We start from the raw sequence: 13,359 nt of genomic DNA, 5'->3' as shown, positions 1-13,359 counted from the left end.
GATGTGGATAGATTATCCTCCACAAATTCAAAAGTGGAAAGCGCCATGAATCATAGACGCCGCCGGGCTGTACTCCGCGACGCTTGTTTCTCACCAGAGGCATTTGATGCCTTCAATTCTGGAAAGGCGTACCTCCGTGCTGCTCAAGATGGTCTAGCCAGAGCCACAGATTAGTATGTAAAGGATGTACGGGTAAGTAAATCTGACGATTATATGTATCAGTAGCCCCTGAGACTTGAAACAGTTAGCAGAACTGATTTAAGGATCTTCTTTATTGTGCAGGTTCTTACAGAGAAGAATACTCGGCTATCACAAGAGCTGGAAGAATGCAAGACCCAACTGCGGGCCGCTGTTACTGCATTGAAGGAACCGAAAAAGTCCCCCGCTGGTAACATTTACTTTAAAGAATGTTGGTTACCATATAGTGTGCGGCGTGGCTGCAGATCTAACAATAGATGTTGTAGATGAATCCAAAGAAAATCCGGAGGACCAGCATGTCATGCGACAGCTAAAGGCTGGCGAACGCGTGCTAACTGAGGTCAGGCGGGAGAAAAACAATCTCCAAGACACCAATACCAAGCTGAGTGTGGAACTAAAATATGTTCGAGCCCAGCTTGCGGACTCCGAGAAGGAGAATAAGCGGCTTCGACGCGGCATTTTCAGTAAGTGCTTGAACGAATCCTTTTGAAGGAGTTCGGTGAAGAAACCGGCTAACAGCGTTATGTCTGTAGGTATGCTGACGGGTCGTCCCGCGGAGGAAATGCCCGGGTCTGCGGGTGATCTTCTATCTGAGCTCTCACAACTGCACGAACAAGTTCGGCAGGTGATGCAAGGTGTTGCCCAGGCCTTGTGGCCATCCATCTCCCTGCCAGAAGGCATTGCAGAGCTTACGGAGAAGCTCAAGGGAGCGCGGCGGCGCTTCCGATTATGGAAGATATCGGTCTGCCGTCAAGGTGCCAGGGAAGCCTGGGCCATGGTGAAGACGCGGTATACCAAGGCTGACCCAAATCACATGACCGGGGTCGGACCAGTGGGGCCCGACGGAAAAGAGATCCCCATTAGCTTAGTTTATGGGCAAGTAGAATTAGCCGCAAAGTATTCCCAGCAGGATTGTAGGCTAGACCGCATGTTGGATGGTATAGAAGAGGAATTTAGTTAGTCTGCATGACTATGTAATTTAAAGTGACATGTATAATGCCTTCTAGCCGGATTGTAGATCATTTGTCATGGCTGACCTTTTCGCTTCAACCTCGGGACACGATAGTCCAGAGTGTATCCGAATACCCGCGCAGTTATATAAGAACCGGGGTATGCATGGAGACCAGGCGTAGGGGTCATTAGTGCTTGAACAGACAAGTGCCCAACTAGTTATGTTATATTACATGGTTAGTAAGAAACATCTTCCAAGGAGAATAGTTCCGTTAAGGGTTCCTTTCCCTGGGTACGCATGCCCTAAAGTGCATGTCCAGACTGCGATAGGAAACGCGGGAAAAACATCTGGGAGCACATATGGAAAATAAATAAAAATCATCTTTTGTTCACCGACCGAATATTCCCTTAAGAACACTAGATTTCGGCTTCACCCAGTCTGAGGTACACATCCGGCTGACCCGGCAGTAACAATCGCAGAGGTGCTCCCCTTATGCCCTAGCCGAATTAACGAGAACGTAGGGCATAAATACAAGAGCCAGGCAACCCAGCTTGGCCAAAACTTAAGTCATATCGATGCATATAATGGCGAAAAAAGGTACATGCGGAAGTATAACACATGTGCGGGGCATGAGGCCCAGATAAGTAATTAAGCTTCTGTGAAAGAAGCCCCCAGGTATGATGAGCGTGGCTAGCGCATCCATAATGTGCAGGCGAGGCACAAGTTGGCCCTTGAAGGCCTAGAGAAAGAATAAAAGAGAGAAAGAAAGAGAAACGAGAGAGATAATGTATATGCAAAAAATGGACAGAGGAAGGAGACGAACATAGAGCCCGGCGCTAGGCGTAGAATCTTCGGAGCCTGGCTGCGTTCCATGGGTTCGGCTCAAGTCGATTATTCGATGCATCCCACAGACGATACGCTCCACCAGTCAAAACTTGATCAATAATGAAGGGTCCTTCCCATTTGGGCTCGAGCTTGGACTTTTCTTCTCCGGCAGGCGTAGAACTAACTCACCAACGTTATAAGTTTTGGCCCGTACTTCTCTGCTTTAGTATCTGCGAGCCAGTTGCTGATAAAATGCGGAACAGGCTTTTGCCACATAGCGCTCCTCCTCCAGGGTGTCCAGACTATCCAGCCGATCGAGCTCGGCTTCTCTTTCTTCGTACTTGTGCACTCGAGGTGAGTCATGAATTATGTCACAGGGCAGGACTGTCTCTGTGTCGTACACCATAAAGAAGGGTGTATATCCAGTACTACGATTCGGCGTGGTCCGCAGCCCCTAGAGTACGGAGTCGAGCTCCTCTACCCAGTGCGTGTTAGACTCCGTTAAGGACCGCACTAATCTGGGTTTAATGCCGCTCATGATAAGACAATTTGCTCGCTCAACTTGGCCGTTGGTTTGTGGGTGATAGACGGAAGCATAATCGAGCTTGATGCGCATTTTGCTGCACCAGAGTTTTACCTCATCGGCCGTGAATTTCGTGTCATTGTTAGTGATGATGTTGTGGGGGACGCCATAACGGTGTACGACCCTGGATATGAAGTCTATCACCGGTCCGGATTCGGCTATTTTAACAGGTTTGGCCTCTATCCATTTGGTGAATTTATCCACCATGACCAGTAAGTATTTTTTCTTGTGGGTTCCCCCTTTAAGGGGTCCAACCATGTCAAGCCCCCAGACCGCGAAGGGCCACGGGGGATTGTTTGGAGGGCGGTGGGTGGCATGTGGCTTTGATTTGCAAAGAGCTGGCAACCGGCGCAACGTTGGACAAAGTACTGTGCATCTGCCTGGGCCGTTGGCCAATAGAATCCTGTACGGAAGGCCTTGCTTACAAGAGCCCGGGCCGCGGCGTGGTGACCGCCGAGTCTGGCGTGAATTTCTACCAAAAGGTTCCGCCCTTCCTCTTCGGAGATGCACCTTTGAAGGACTCTGGTAGTGCTTTTTTTGTACAATTCTCCCTCATGGATCCTGTAGGCCTTGGACCGCCGCACTATGCAGCGTGCCTCATTTTGGTCCTCCGAAAGTTCCTGTCTAGTTAGGTAGGCCAAGAATGGTTCTTTCCACGGGGCAATGATGGCTATTATTACGTGGGCTGAAGGTGTTACTTCGGTGGCAGAGCCTCCGATTGTGTTAGAGTGTTCGGTATCGGGTATTTTGGCCGGGTCCGGACTATTGTTACCGGTGTCCCCTTCCCATACTACGGATGGCTTGAACAGCCTCTCCAAAAATATGTTGGGGGGACTGCATCGCGTTTTGCGCTGATGTAGGCAAGGATATCCGCCGCCTGATTGTTTTCCCGAGCCACATGGTGAAATTCAAGCCCCTCGAACCGAGTTGACATTTTTAGGACGGCGTTTCGATAAGCCGCCATTTTCGGATCCTTGGCGTCAAAGTCTCCATTTATTTGAGATATTGCAAGGCTTGAATCCCCACGCACCTCCAGGCATTGAATGCCCATGGAGACTGCCATCCAAAGACCATGCAACAGAGCTTCGTATTCGGCTGCGTTGTTGGAGTCTGTATACAATATTTGCAGTACGTATTGAACGGTATCTCCAGTTGGGGACGTCAGGACGACGCCACCCCCTAGACCAGCCAGCATTTTAGAACCGTCGAAGTGCATGATCCAATTGGAGTATGCGCCGTACTCTTTAGGGAGTTCGGCCTCCGTCCATTCGATGACAAAGTCGGCCAATACTTGCGACTTAATGGCTCACCGAGGTTTGTATGTTATGTCGAACGAGAGGAGCTCAATGGCCCATTTGGCGATCCGGCCCGTAGCATCGCGGTTGTTTATAATATCATTAAGTGGCACTTCCGAGGCTACTGTAATCGAACACTCTTGAAAGTAGTGTCGCAGCTTCCGGGATGCCATGAATACCGCATAAGCTATCTTTTGATAATGTGGGTACCGTGATTTGCATGGAGTGAGGATAGTGAATACGTAGTATACCGGCTTTTGAAGAGGGAATTTATGTCCGTCAGCTTCTCGTTTGACGACGAGCACTGTGCTTACAACTTAATGAGTTGCCGCAATGTACAATAGCATTGGTTCACCGATGTTTGGCGCGGCCAGGATTGGGTTGGTTGCCAAAATGGCTTTTATTTCGTCCAATCCGGCTGTGGCAGCGTCCGTCCACTTGAAGTTTTCGATGTGCTGAAGGAGGCGATAAAGGGGTAAAGCCTTTTCTCCTAAGCGGGAGATAAAGCGGCTGAGAGCCGCCACACATCCAGTCAGTTTCTGGATTTGTTTGAGGTCCGTTGGGATAGCCAACTGTGACAGAGCTCGGATTTTGGCTGAATTAGCTTCAATCCCTCTACTGGAGACAATGAAGCCCAGGAGTTTTCTTGCTGGTACGCTGAAAACGCATTTTTCCGGATTGAGTTTGATGTCGTATGTTCGGAGGTTGTCGAATGTGAGCCTCAAATAGTCTATTAGAGAGTCGACGTGTTTGGTTTTAACGACCACATCATCTACGTATGCCTCTACTGTTTTGCCGATATTTTTCTCCAGACAAGTCTGGATCATGCGCTGATATGTTGCGCCGGCGTTTTTGAGCCCGAAAGGCATTGTGTTGAAACAGAAGGGGTTGTATGGTGTTATAAATGCCGTTGCGGCTTGGTCAGACTCCGCCATCTCGATTTGGTGGTAACCGGAGTATGCGTCGAGGAAACACAATGACTCGTGTCCTGTGGTAGCATCGATAATTTGATCAATGCGGGGGAGGGGGAAGGGATCCTTTGGGCAAGCTTTATTGAGGTCCTTGAAATCGACACAAAGGCGCCAGGATTTATCCTTCTTTGGTACCATCACCAGGTTTGCTAGCCAGTCCGGGTGTTTTATTTCTCTGATGAATCCGGTCTCCAATAACTTGGCTAGTTCCTCTCCCATGGCCTGTCTCTTAGGTTCGGAGAAACACCGAAGAGCCTGCTTGACCGGCTTAAATCCCTTTAGGATATTGAGGCTATGCTCAGCCAGCCTGCGTGGGATTCCTGGCATGTCTGAGGGATGCCAGGCGAATATGTCCCAATTCTCGCACAGGAACTCTTGTAGTGCGGCGTCCATGGTGGGGTTTAACTGTGCCCCGATGGAGGCTGTTTTTGTAGGGTCCGTTGGGTAGACTTGGAATTTGACTATTTCATTCGCTGGTTTAAAAGAGGTGGACTTGGATCTCTTGTCGAGTATCACGTCGTCCCTGTCCACTGTGGAGCGTAGCGTGGTTAATTCCTCGGTCGAGAGGGCTTCGGATAATGTCTCGAGGGCCAGTGCAGCTGTTTTGTTTTCGGCGCGGAGTGCTGTGTCTGGATCACTGGCGAGAGTGATGATTCTGTTGGGCCCGGGCATTTTGAGCTTCATGTACCCGTAATGGGGTACGGCTTGGAAGATTGTGAACACCTCCCGTCCTAAAAGAGCGTGATATCCACTGCTGAACAGGGCCACTTGGAATGTAATTTCTTCGGGCCTGTAGTTCTCTGGCGTGCCGAATACCACATCTAGTGTGATTTTCCCAGCACAACGTGCTTCCCGACTGGGGATGATTCCTCTAAAGGTTGTGCTACTTTGCTCAATGTGGTTCCAGTCTATTTCCATCTTTTGAAGAGTTTCCTCATAGATGAGGTTTAATCCACTGCTGCCGTCCATGAGTACTTTGGTGAGTCGAAATCCGTCCACGATTGGGCTGAGGACCAGTGCGGCTGGTGCTCGGGCTGTTCGGAATTTAGGTTCATCGCTGGCATTGAAGGTGATAGCCGTGTCGCCCCATGGATTTATTGCTGCCACATGGCAGATTTCGGCAATGTTGCGGAGTGTTCACTTGCGCCTATTATTTGATGCAAAGGTCTCAAAGACTGTTAATACCGTCTTATTGTCCATGGGATGGTGCTCTGTGGCATCTGGGATGAGAAGATCCTCACCTCTTTTGGCCACCTGCCGGAGTATCCAACATGCTCTAAGGCTGTGTGTTGGTATGGTATCCTCCGTACTATGAATTTTGCAGGGGCCGTTAAGCCATCCCTCCAATACGGTTCCATGCCCTGTATAGGGTTTTTGTTTCTTGGCAACTAGCTTGGGTGTCTTATGATAGTGCACCCTTTTACTTCGGACTGGGTGTATATTCGGAGCCGGATTATCCCAAAATTTTGTTTCGGTTTTCCAGGCACTTTCCATCGCATAGTACTTTCGTACTATGGACGCCAAGTCAGCGAAGCATGATATGTCACAGCGACTTATGGCGTTAAGGATTCCCTTGTCCGTGCAATTTTTGCAAAAAAGTGAGACTGTGTCTTCCTCGCGGCAATCCTTAACCTTGTTCATCACAAGGAGGAATCTGGCCCAATAATGATGTGCTGTTTCATGGGGCTCTTGCCTGATTGGGAAAGATCGTTTATGTCTGGGTGGGTGGGTGGATTTGAGTCCGAACCCCTACCCGATCTGAGACCCAGGGGCCAAGGAGTTTCCAATCTTGGAAGTTCGGGTTCCAGAGTGTTTCTCGATAAGTCTGGCCCGCTGCCTAATTCTAGGTTCAGGGCTTGGGTGATGTCCTCCCGTAGGCGGGTATCCGGCTCGGAGAGCTCAGGAATCCGAACATAGTTAGTCCTCAAAATAGAGGAAGAATTGCCGCATTGTTCCTCCACCACCGCAATGTGATGGGTGATCAATGGAGAGTTAATCTCCCTTTGATCGGGTTTAAGCCCAATCCGATCATAGTCCATAACGACTCCCAAGGTGGCGATGCGATCCAAGAGTTCGTTTAGGGAAGAGAGCTCCATTGGCTCCATCTGCTCGGCGAATTCCGAGCCGACGCGGAGGCTGTTTTCGATGACCCGAGAAGTCACCGTCGGTGCAGCGGCCGAACAGGCGGTCATGACGAAGCTGCCGAGCCGGAGAGTTTGGCCCACAGCCAGAGCTCCCCCGGCGGTAATGTTGTTTTTAACAACGAGATGAGGCATCCTACCTTACGACGACGTCACAGAGGAACTCTCAATGAAAGCACCAATGTCGGTGTCAAAACCGGCGGATCTCGGGTAGGGGGTCCCGAACTGTGTGTCTAAGGTGGATGGTAATAGGAGGCAGGGGACACGATGTTTTACCCAGGTTCGGGCCCTCTTGATGGAGGTAAAACCCTACGTCCTGCTTGATTTATTCTTGATGATATGGGTATTACAAGAGTTGATCTACCACGAGATCGGAGAGGCTAAACCCTAAAAGCTAGCCTATGGTATGATATATGTCGTCCTACGGACTAAAACCCTCCGGTTTATATAGACACCGGAGGGGGCTAGGGTTACACAAGGTCGGTTACAAAGGAGGAGATATCCATATCCGTACTGCCTAGCTTGCCTTCCACGCCAAGTAGACTCCCATCCGGACACGAGATGAAGTCTTCAATCTTGTATCTTGATAGTCCAACAGTCCGGCCAAAGGATATAATCTGGCTGTCTGGATACCCCCTAATCCAGGACTCCCTCACCCGACATAGGTAGTAAAGGTAAATTCTCTCTGTAGATATGATAAAGTTGAAATCCCATTTACTAAGTTTGCTAGCCCATGCTTAGATGAGTTTGATAAATTTATGGTTAAGCAAGAAGACTTCAATGCTTATTTTGGTAGAGAATTAAAACACAGTGCTAATATGCTTGAACACTTGGGTGATTATATGGCTAATGTCAAAGGTGAACTTAAAATTATTAGTAAACATGCTTCTATGGTTACCAGTCAAGTAGAACAAGTACTTAAAGCTCAAAATGATTTGCTCAATGAATTGAATAGTAAGAATAAGTACTATGCTGTTAGAGTGGCTACTAGAACTGGTAAAATGACTCAGGAACCTTTGTATCCTAAAGGCCACCCTAAGAGAATTGAGCAAGATTCTCGGAGAAATAATATAGATGCACCTAGTCCTTCTAAAAGGAAGAAAAAGAAAAATGATAGGACTTTGCATGCTTCTAGTGAACCTATTGCTGAAACACCTGAGAATCCAAATGATATTTCTATTTCTGATGCTAAAACACAATCTGGTAATGAACCTGAAACTAGTGATAATGTTAATGATAATGTTCATGTTGATGCTCAACCTAGCAATGATAATGATATAAAAATTGAACCTACTGTTGATCTTGATAACCCACAATCAAAGAATCAACGTTATGATAAGAAAGACTTTGTTGCTAGGAAACACGGTAAAGAAAGAGAACCATGGGTTCAAAAACCCATGCCTTTTCCTACCAAACCATCCAAGAAAAAGGATGATGAGGATTTTGAGCGCTTTGCTGAAATGATTAGACATATCTTTTTGTGTATGCGATTAACTGATATGCTCAAAATGAATCCTTATGCTATGTACATGAAAGAAATTGTTACTAATAAAAGAAAGATACCGGAAGCTGAAATTTCCACCATGCTTGCTAATTATACTTTTAAAGGTGGAATACCAAAGAAACTTGGAGATCTAGGAGTACCCACTATACCATGCTCCATTAAAAGAAACTATGTTAAAACTGATTTATGTGATCTTGGAGCCGGTGTTAGTGTTATGCCTTTCTCTTTATATCGTAGACTTGATTTGAATAAGTTGACACCAACTGAAATATCTTTACAAATGGCTGATAAATCAACTGCTATACATGTCGGTATTTGTGAGGATGTGCCTGTTGTGGTGCAAACGTTACTATTTTAATGGACTTTGTTATTCTTGATATTCCCGAGGACGATAGTATGTCTATTATTCTTGGAAGACCCTTTTTGAATACTGCAGGGGCTGTTATTGATTGCACCAAAGGCAATGTCACTTTTCATGTTAATGGTAATGAGCATATGGTACACTTCCCGAGGAAACAACCTCAAGTCCACAGTATCAATTCTATTGGAAAAATTCCATCGATTATTTTTGGAGGTTTTGAATTTCCTCTTCCTACTGTCAAGAAGAAATATGATATTCTTATTGTTGGGGATGTGCATATCCCCGTTGAGGTAACCTAGTGTTATTCAAAAATTCTCTGGTTCCATGTTATTCGGAATGAGTTTGTTAACAAGACTTGATCAACCTTGTTAATGGATTCCTTTTGATGATCATGAGATGGATGAATATAGAAAACACAACTCTCTGTACCCTCTTTCTACTTTCTGTTATTTATAATAAATAAAGAAAAAATAGCAATTTCTGTCTATTTTCTGATTATTCGTGCAATATAAAAATACCCCGAAAATAAAAATTCTCCAAATTCCCTAAACTTTAAATATGATTTTTTCTGAAATATTTGAGAATATTTTGCACTGAGAACACAGCAGGGGGGCATCCACCTGGCCACGAGGGTAGAGGGCGCGCCCTACCCCCTGGGCGCGCCCCCTGCCTCGTGGGCCCATGGTGGCCCTCCTCCACTTATTCCTGCCCCCACACCCTCCTTCCTCCCACAAACACCATTATCCAGCTCAAGCACGAGTTCTAGCTCATTTTGCTATGATTTTCAATCTCCTTGCTCAAAGCACCTCTCACAAAACTGCTTTGGGGGATTGTTCCTTGGTATGTGACTCCTCCATTGGTCTAATTAGTTTTTGTTCTAGTGCTTTATTCATTGCATATTTTTGTTGCTTAGGTGACCATGTTCTTGAGCTTGCATGTCAAATTTATGTGGTTCCAAGTAGTTTTGATGCATGATATAGGCTCTAGGCACTTGTAGGAGTAGTTGCTATCAATTTTGTTCAGTTTGGTTCACTTTTATTTGAAGTTACTAAAATTTTCAGAATTTTTTCAGAGGAAGAAATATGTTTAGGAAAATGTACCAAGGTGGTTCTTCAAGGAAACAAGGACCCAGGCTTGCAATGCGTGATGCTAATGATGAGCCACCAAGGGACGTCCTAGTGCGGCCTTGTGAATGGCCTTCAGAGGACTTCATGGATCGAGCAGGAATTAAGGAAGAATTTAACGCATATTTGTGTAACGCTGATCTTGTGAGCTTCGAGGAAGAAAAATGCCGTCAGTACCACTATCTCACTAGTTCCTTTGTGAGGAGGTTTGAATTTTCATGTTCACGCAATTCTCAGACTGTCCTGTTTGATCTCTATGAAAAATCTTATACTATGGACTTAGAGGATTTTACCACTGCTTGCAAACTTCCACAATGGGGTAGTGCTAGTGAACCTCGCAAATCTGAATTTAGAGATTTTCTTGCTAATATAACTATGGGGGAATCTAGAGATATAGCACAAGCTACCATAGGGAGCATTCACTTTCCTGCTATACATTATTTTGCTCTCTTCATAGGTAGATGCATTGACCGTAAAGATGAAGCATGTCACATGTGTGTCCCTAACCTCAGTATTCTTAGGAGTGATGTGTTAGGAGATAAATCTTATAATTTGGGAGCCATTGTTGCACGTAGGTTGCATCTTAATAGATTTAATGAAGATTTCTTTGGTGGAATTTATGCAACCCGCATAGCTAATTTTCTTGGTATAACCATACGTGAAGATGATATTGAGTTGCCCCCTACTTATTTGGATTATGAGGCTATGGTCCGTCATCAGTTTGTTGAGAGGAACAATCAGTTCCTCCAGTACCGACTAATTTTTGACAGACGATGCACCTATCATGTTGCTCTCCCTGCTTCTACTTTCTTTGAATTTTAGGCAAAAGGGAGATATTTTATAACCAGAGAGGAAGCGGAAGAGTATAAGAGGAGAGCTAAGATAGCTCGCCTCCAAGCTGCAGCCCACGATGCAATGACGGCTGCATCTCAGTACGACCCGAACTACAACTTTGGATATCCGCCAGGCCATCCGTGGCATTAGACCAACTTAGGCCAAAATCCTAAGCTTGGGGGAGTACATATTTCTCACCGACATTACATTCACGTTCACACACTCATTGCTAGATGTCGGTGCTCATACTTTTTCATTGTAATATCCATGCTAGCTTATTTTCTTTTTATGCTTTCTTCTTGTGTGTTTAATAAACCTTAAGAAAAACCAAAAAAATTAGTTGTAGCTTTTAGTTAGTTTACTTTCCATGCTTGTAATAGTAATTAAAAAGAAAAGCCAAAGAGATTTCTTGTTCTTCTTTTTGCTTGTTGGGAGCTTTCCCGTGTATATAGTTTTATTTCTTTTCTTTGGGGGTCGATAGGAGAAGATCATGATTAAATTGTTGAAGTGGCTCTTATATGCATTATTGTTGATCTGACAAAAGAGCCCATATTGCCTTGTCTTCTCGTGTTTACTGAATGCTTGCAGATTCCAGCTTAGTACAATGCACGTGCACTGTTATTATTATTCATATCGTTCGGTCATGCAAGTGAAAGGCAATTATGACGATATATGATGAACTGATTGAGATGGGAGAAACTGGTATGAACTCGACCTCTCTTGTTTTTGTAAATATGATTAGTTCATCGTTCCTGATTCAGCCTATTATGAATAAACATGTTTGCGTTGACAATTAGAGATTATAGTTGCTTATGCCATGCTTAATTAGCTAGGAGCTTATAATGGTTTACCTTGCGTGCCAACATGCTATTAAAATGGTTGTGATGTGGTATGATAGGGTGGTATCCTCTTTTGAATGATTCGAGTGGCTTGAGTTGGCACATGTTCACGCATGTAGTTGAAACAAAATCAACATAGCCTCTACAATATTTATGTTCATGGTGCATTAGATCCTACTCATGCTTGCATTCAGTGTTGATTAATTTTAATGCATGTTCATGACTGTTGTCGCTCTCTAGCTGGTCGGTTCCCAGTCTTTTTCTAGCCTTCACCTGTACTAAGCGGGAATACTGCTTGTGCACCATAAACCGCAAAGTTGTTCCATATGAGTCCACTATACCTTCCTATATGCGGTATCTACCTGCCATTCCAAGTAAATTTGTATGTGCAAAACTCTAAACCTTCAAATAAATATCATGTTTTGTATGCTCAAATAGCTCATGTATGAACTAGGGCTGTCCGTATCTTCCATGTTAGGCGGGTTATTCTCAAGAGGAGTGGACTCCGCTCCTCACTCATGAGAAAGTGGTTGGTCACCGGGATCCCCAGTCCCATGCTTTATGCAAATCAAATCAAAATAATTGCAAACAAAACTCCCCCTGGGACTCTTGTTAGTTGGAGGCACTCGTTGTTTCGAGCAAGCCATGGATTGATGCTTGTTGGTGGAGGGGGGGTATAAACTTTACCATTCTGTTTGGGAACCGCCTATAATGTGTGTAGCATGAAAGATATCGCCATCTCTTGGTTGTTATGTTGACAATGAAAGTATACCGCTCAAAATATTATTCATATCTATTTCAAAACCGAGCTCTGGCACCTCTACAAATCCCTGCTTCCCTCTGCGAAGGGCCTATCTATTTACTTATATGCTGAGTCATCCTCCTCTTATTAAAAAGCACCCGCTGGAGAGCACCTCTGTCATTTGCATTCATTACTGATTAGTTTACATCAAGTATGACTTGATTGGATCTCTTTTACCATGAATTACGATGTCTAGTCAGTCCTTGATCTTTAAAGGTGCTCTGCATTTATGTTTTGTGGTCTTAGAAAGGGCTAGCGAGATACCACCCTGTTATATCATATTATGATTGTTTTGAGAAAGTGTTGTCATCCGAGATTTATTATTACTGCTCGCTAGTTGATTATGCCATTGATATGAGTAAACATGAGACCTAAGCATTATTGTGAATATGGTTAGTTTATAATCTTTGCTGAACACTTGAATGTTGGCTTTACATATTTACAACAACAAGAGCAAACAGAGTTTGTAAAAGTTTTTATTTATCACTTTTAGTTTGTCAACTGAATTGCTTGAGGACAAGAAAAGGTTTAAGCTTGGGGGAGTTGATACGTCTCCATTGTATAATCTTTTCCAAACACTTTTGCCCTTGTTTTGGACTCTAACTTGCATGATTTGAATGGAACTAACCTGGACTGACGCTGTTTTCAGCAGAATTGCCATGGTGTTATTTATGTGCAGAAACAAAAGTTCTCGGAATGACCTGAAACTCCAGGAGCGTATTTTTGGAAATAATAAAAAATACTGGCAAAAGATCAAGGCCAGGGGCCCACACCCTAGCCACGAGGGTGGGGGCGCGCCTGCCCCCTGGGCGCGCCCCCCTACCTCGTGGGCCCCCTGGAGCTCCTCCGACCTCAACTCCAACTCTATATATTCGTGTTTGGAGAGAAAAAAATCACGGAGAAAGATTCATCGCGTTTTACAATACGGAG

Source organism: Triticum urartu, chromosome 5 (genome assembly GCF_003073215.2).
Source record: "Triticum urartu cultivar G1812 chromosome 5, Tu2.1, whole genome shotgun sequence".
In the NCBI taxonomy this organism is placed as follows: domain Eukaryota; kingdom Viridiplantae; phylum Streptophyta; class Magnoliopsida; order Poales; family Poaceae; genus Triticum; species Triticum urartu.
Note: the sequence above shows the minus strand (reverse complement) of the source record.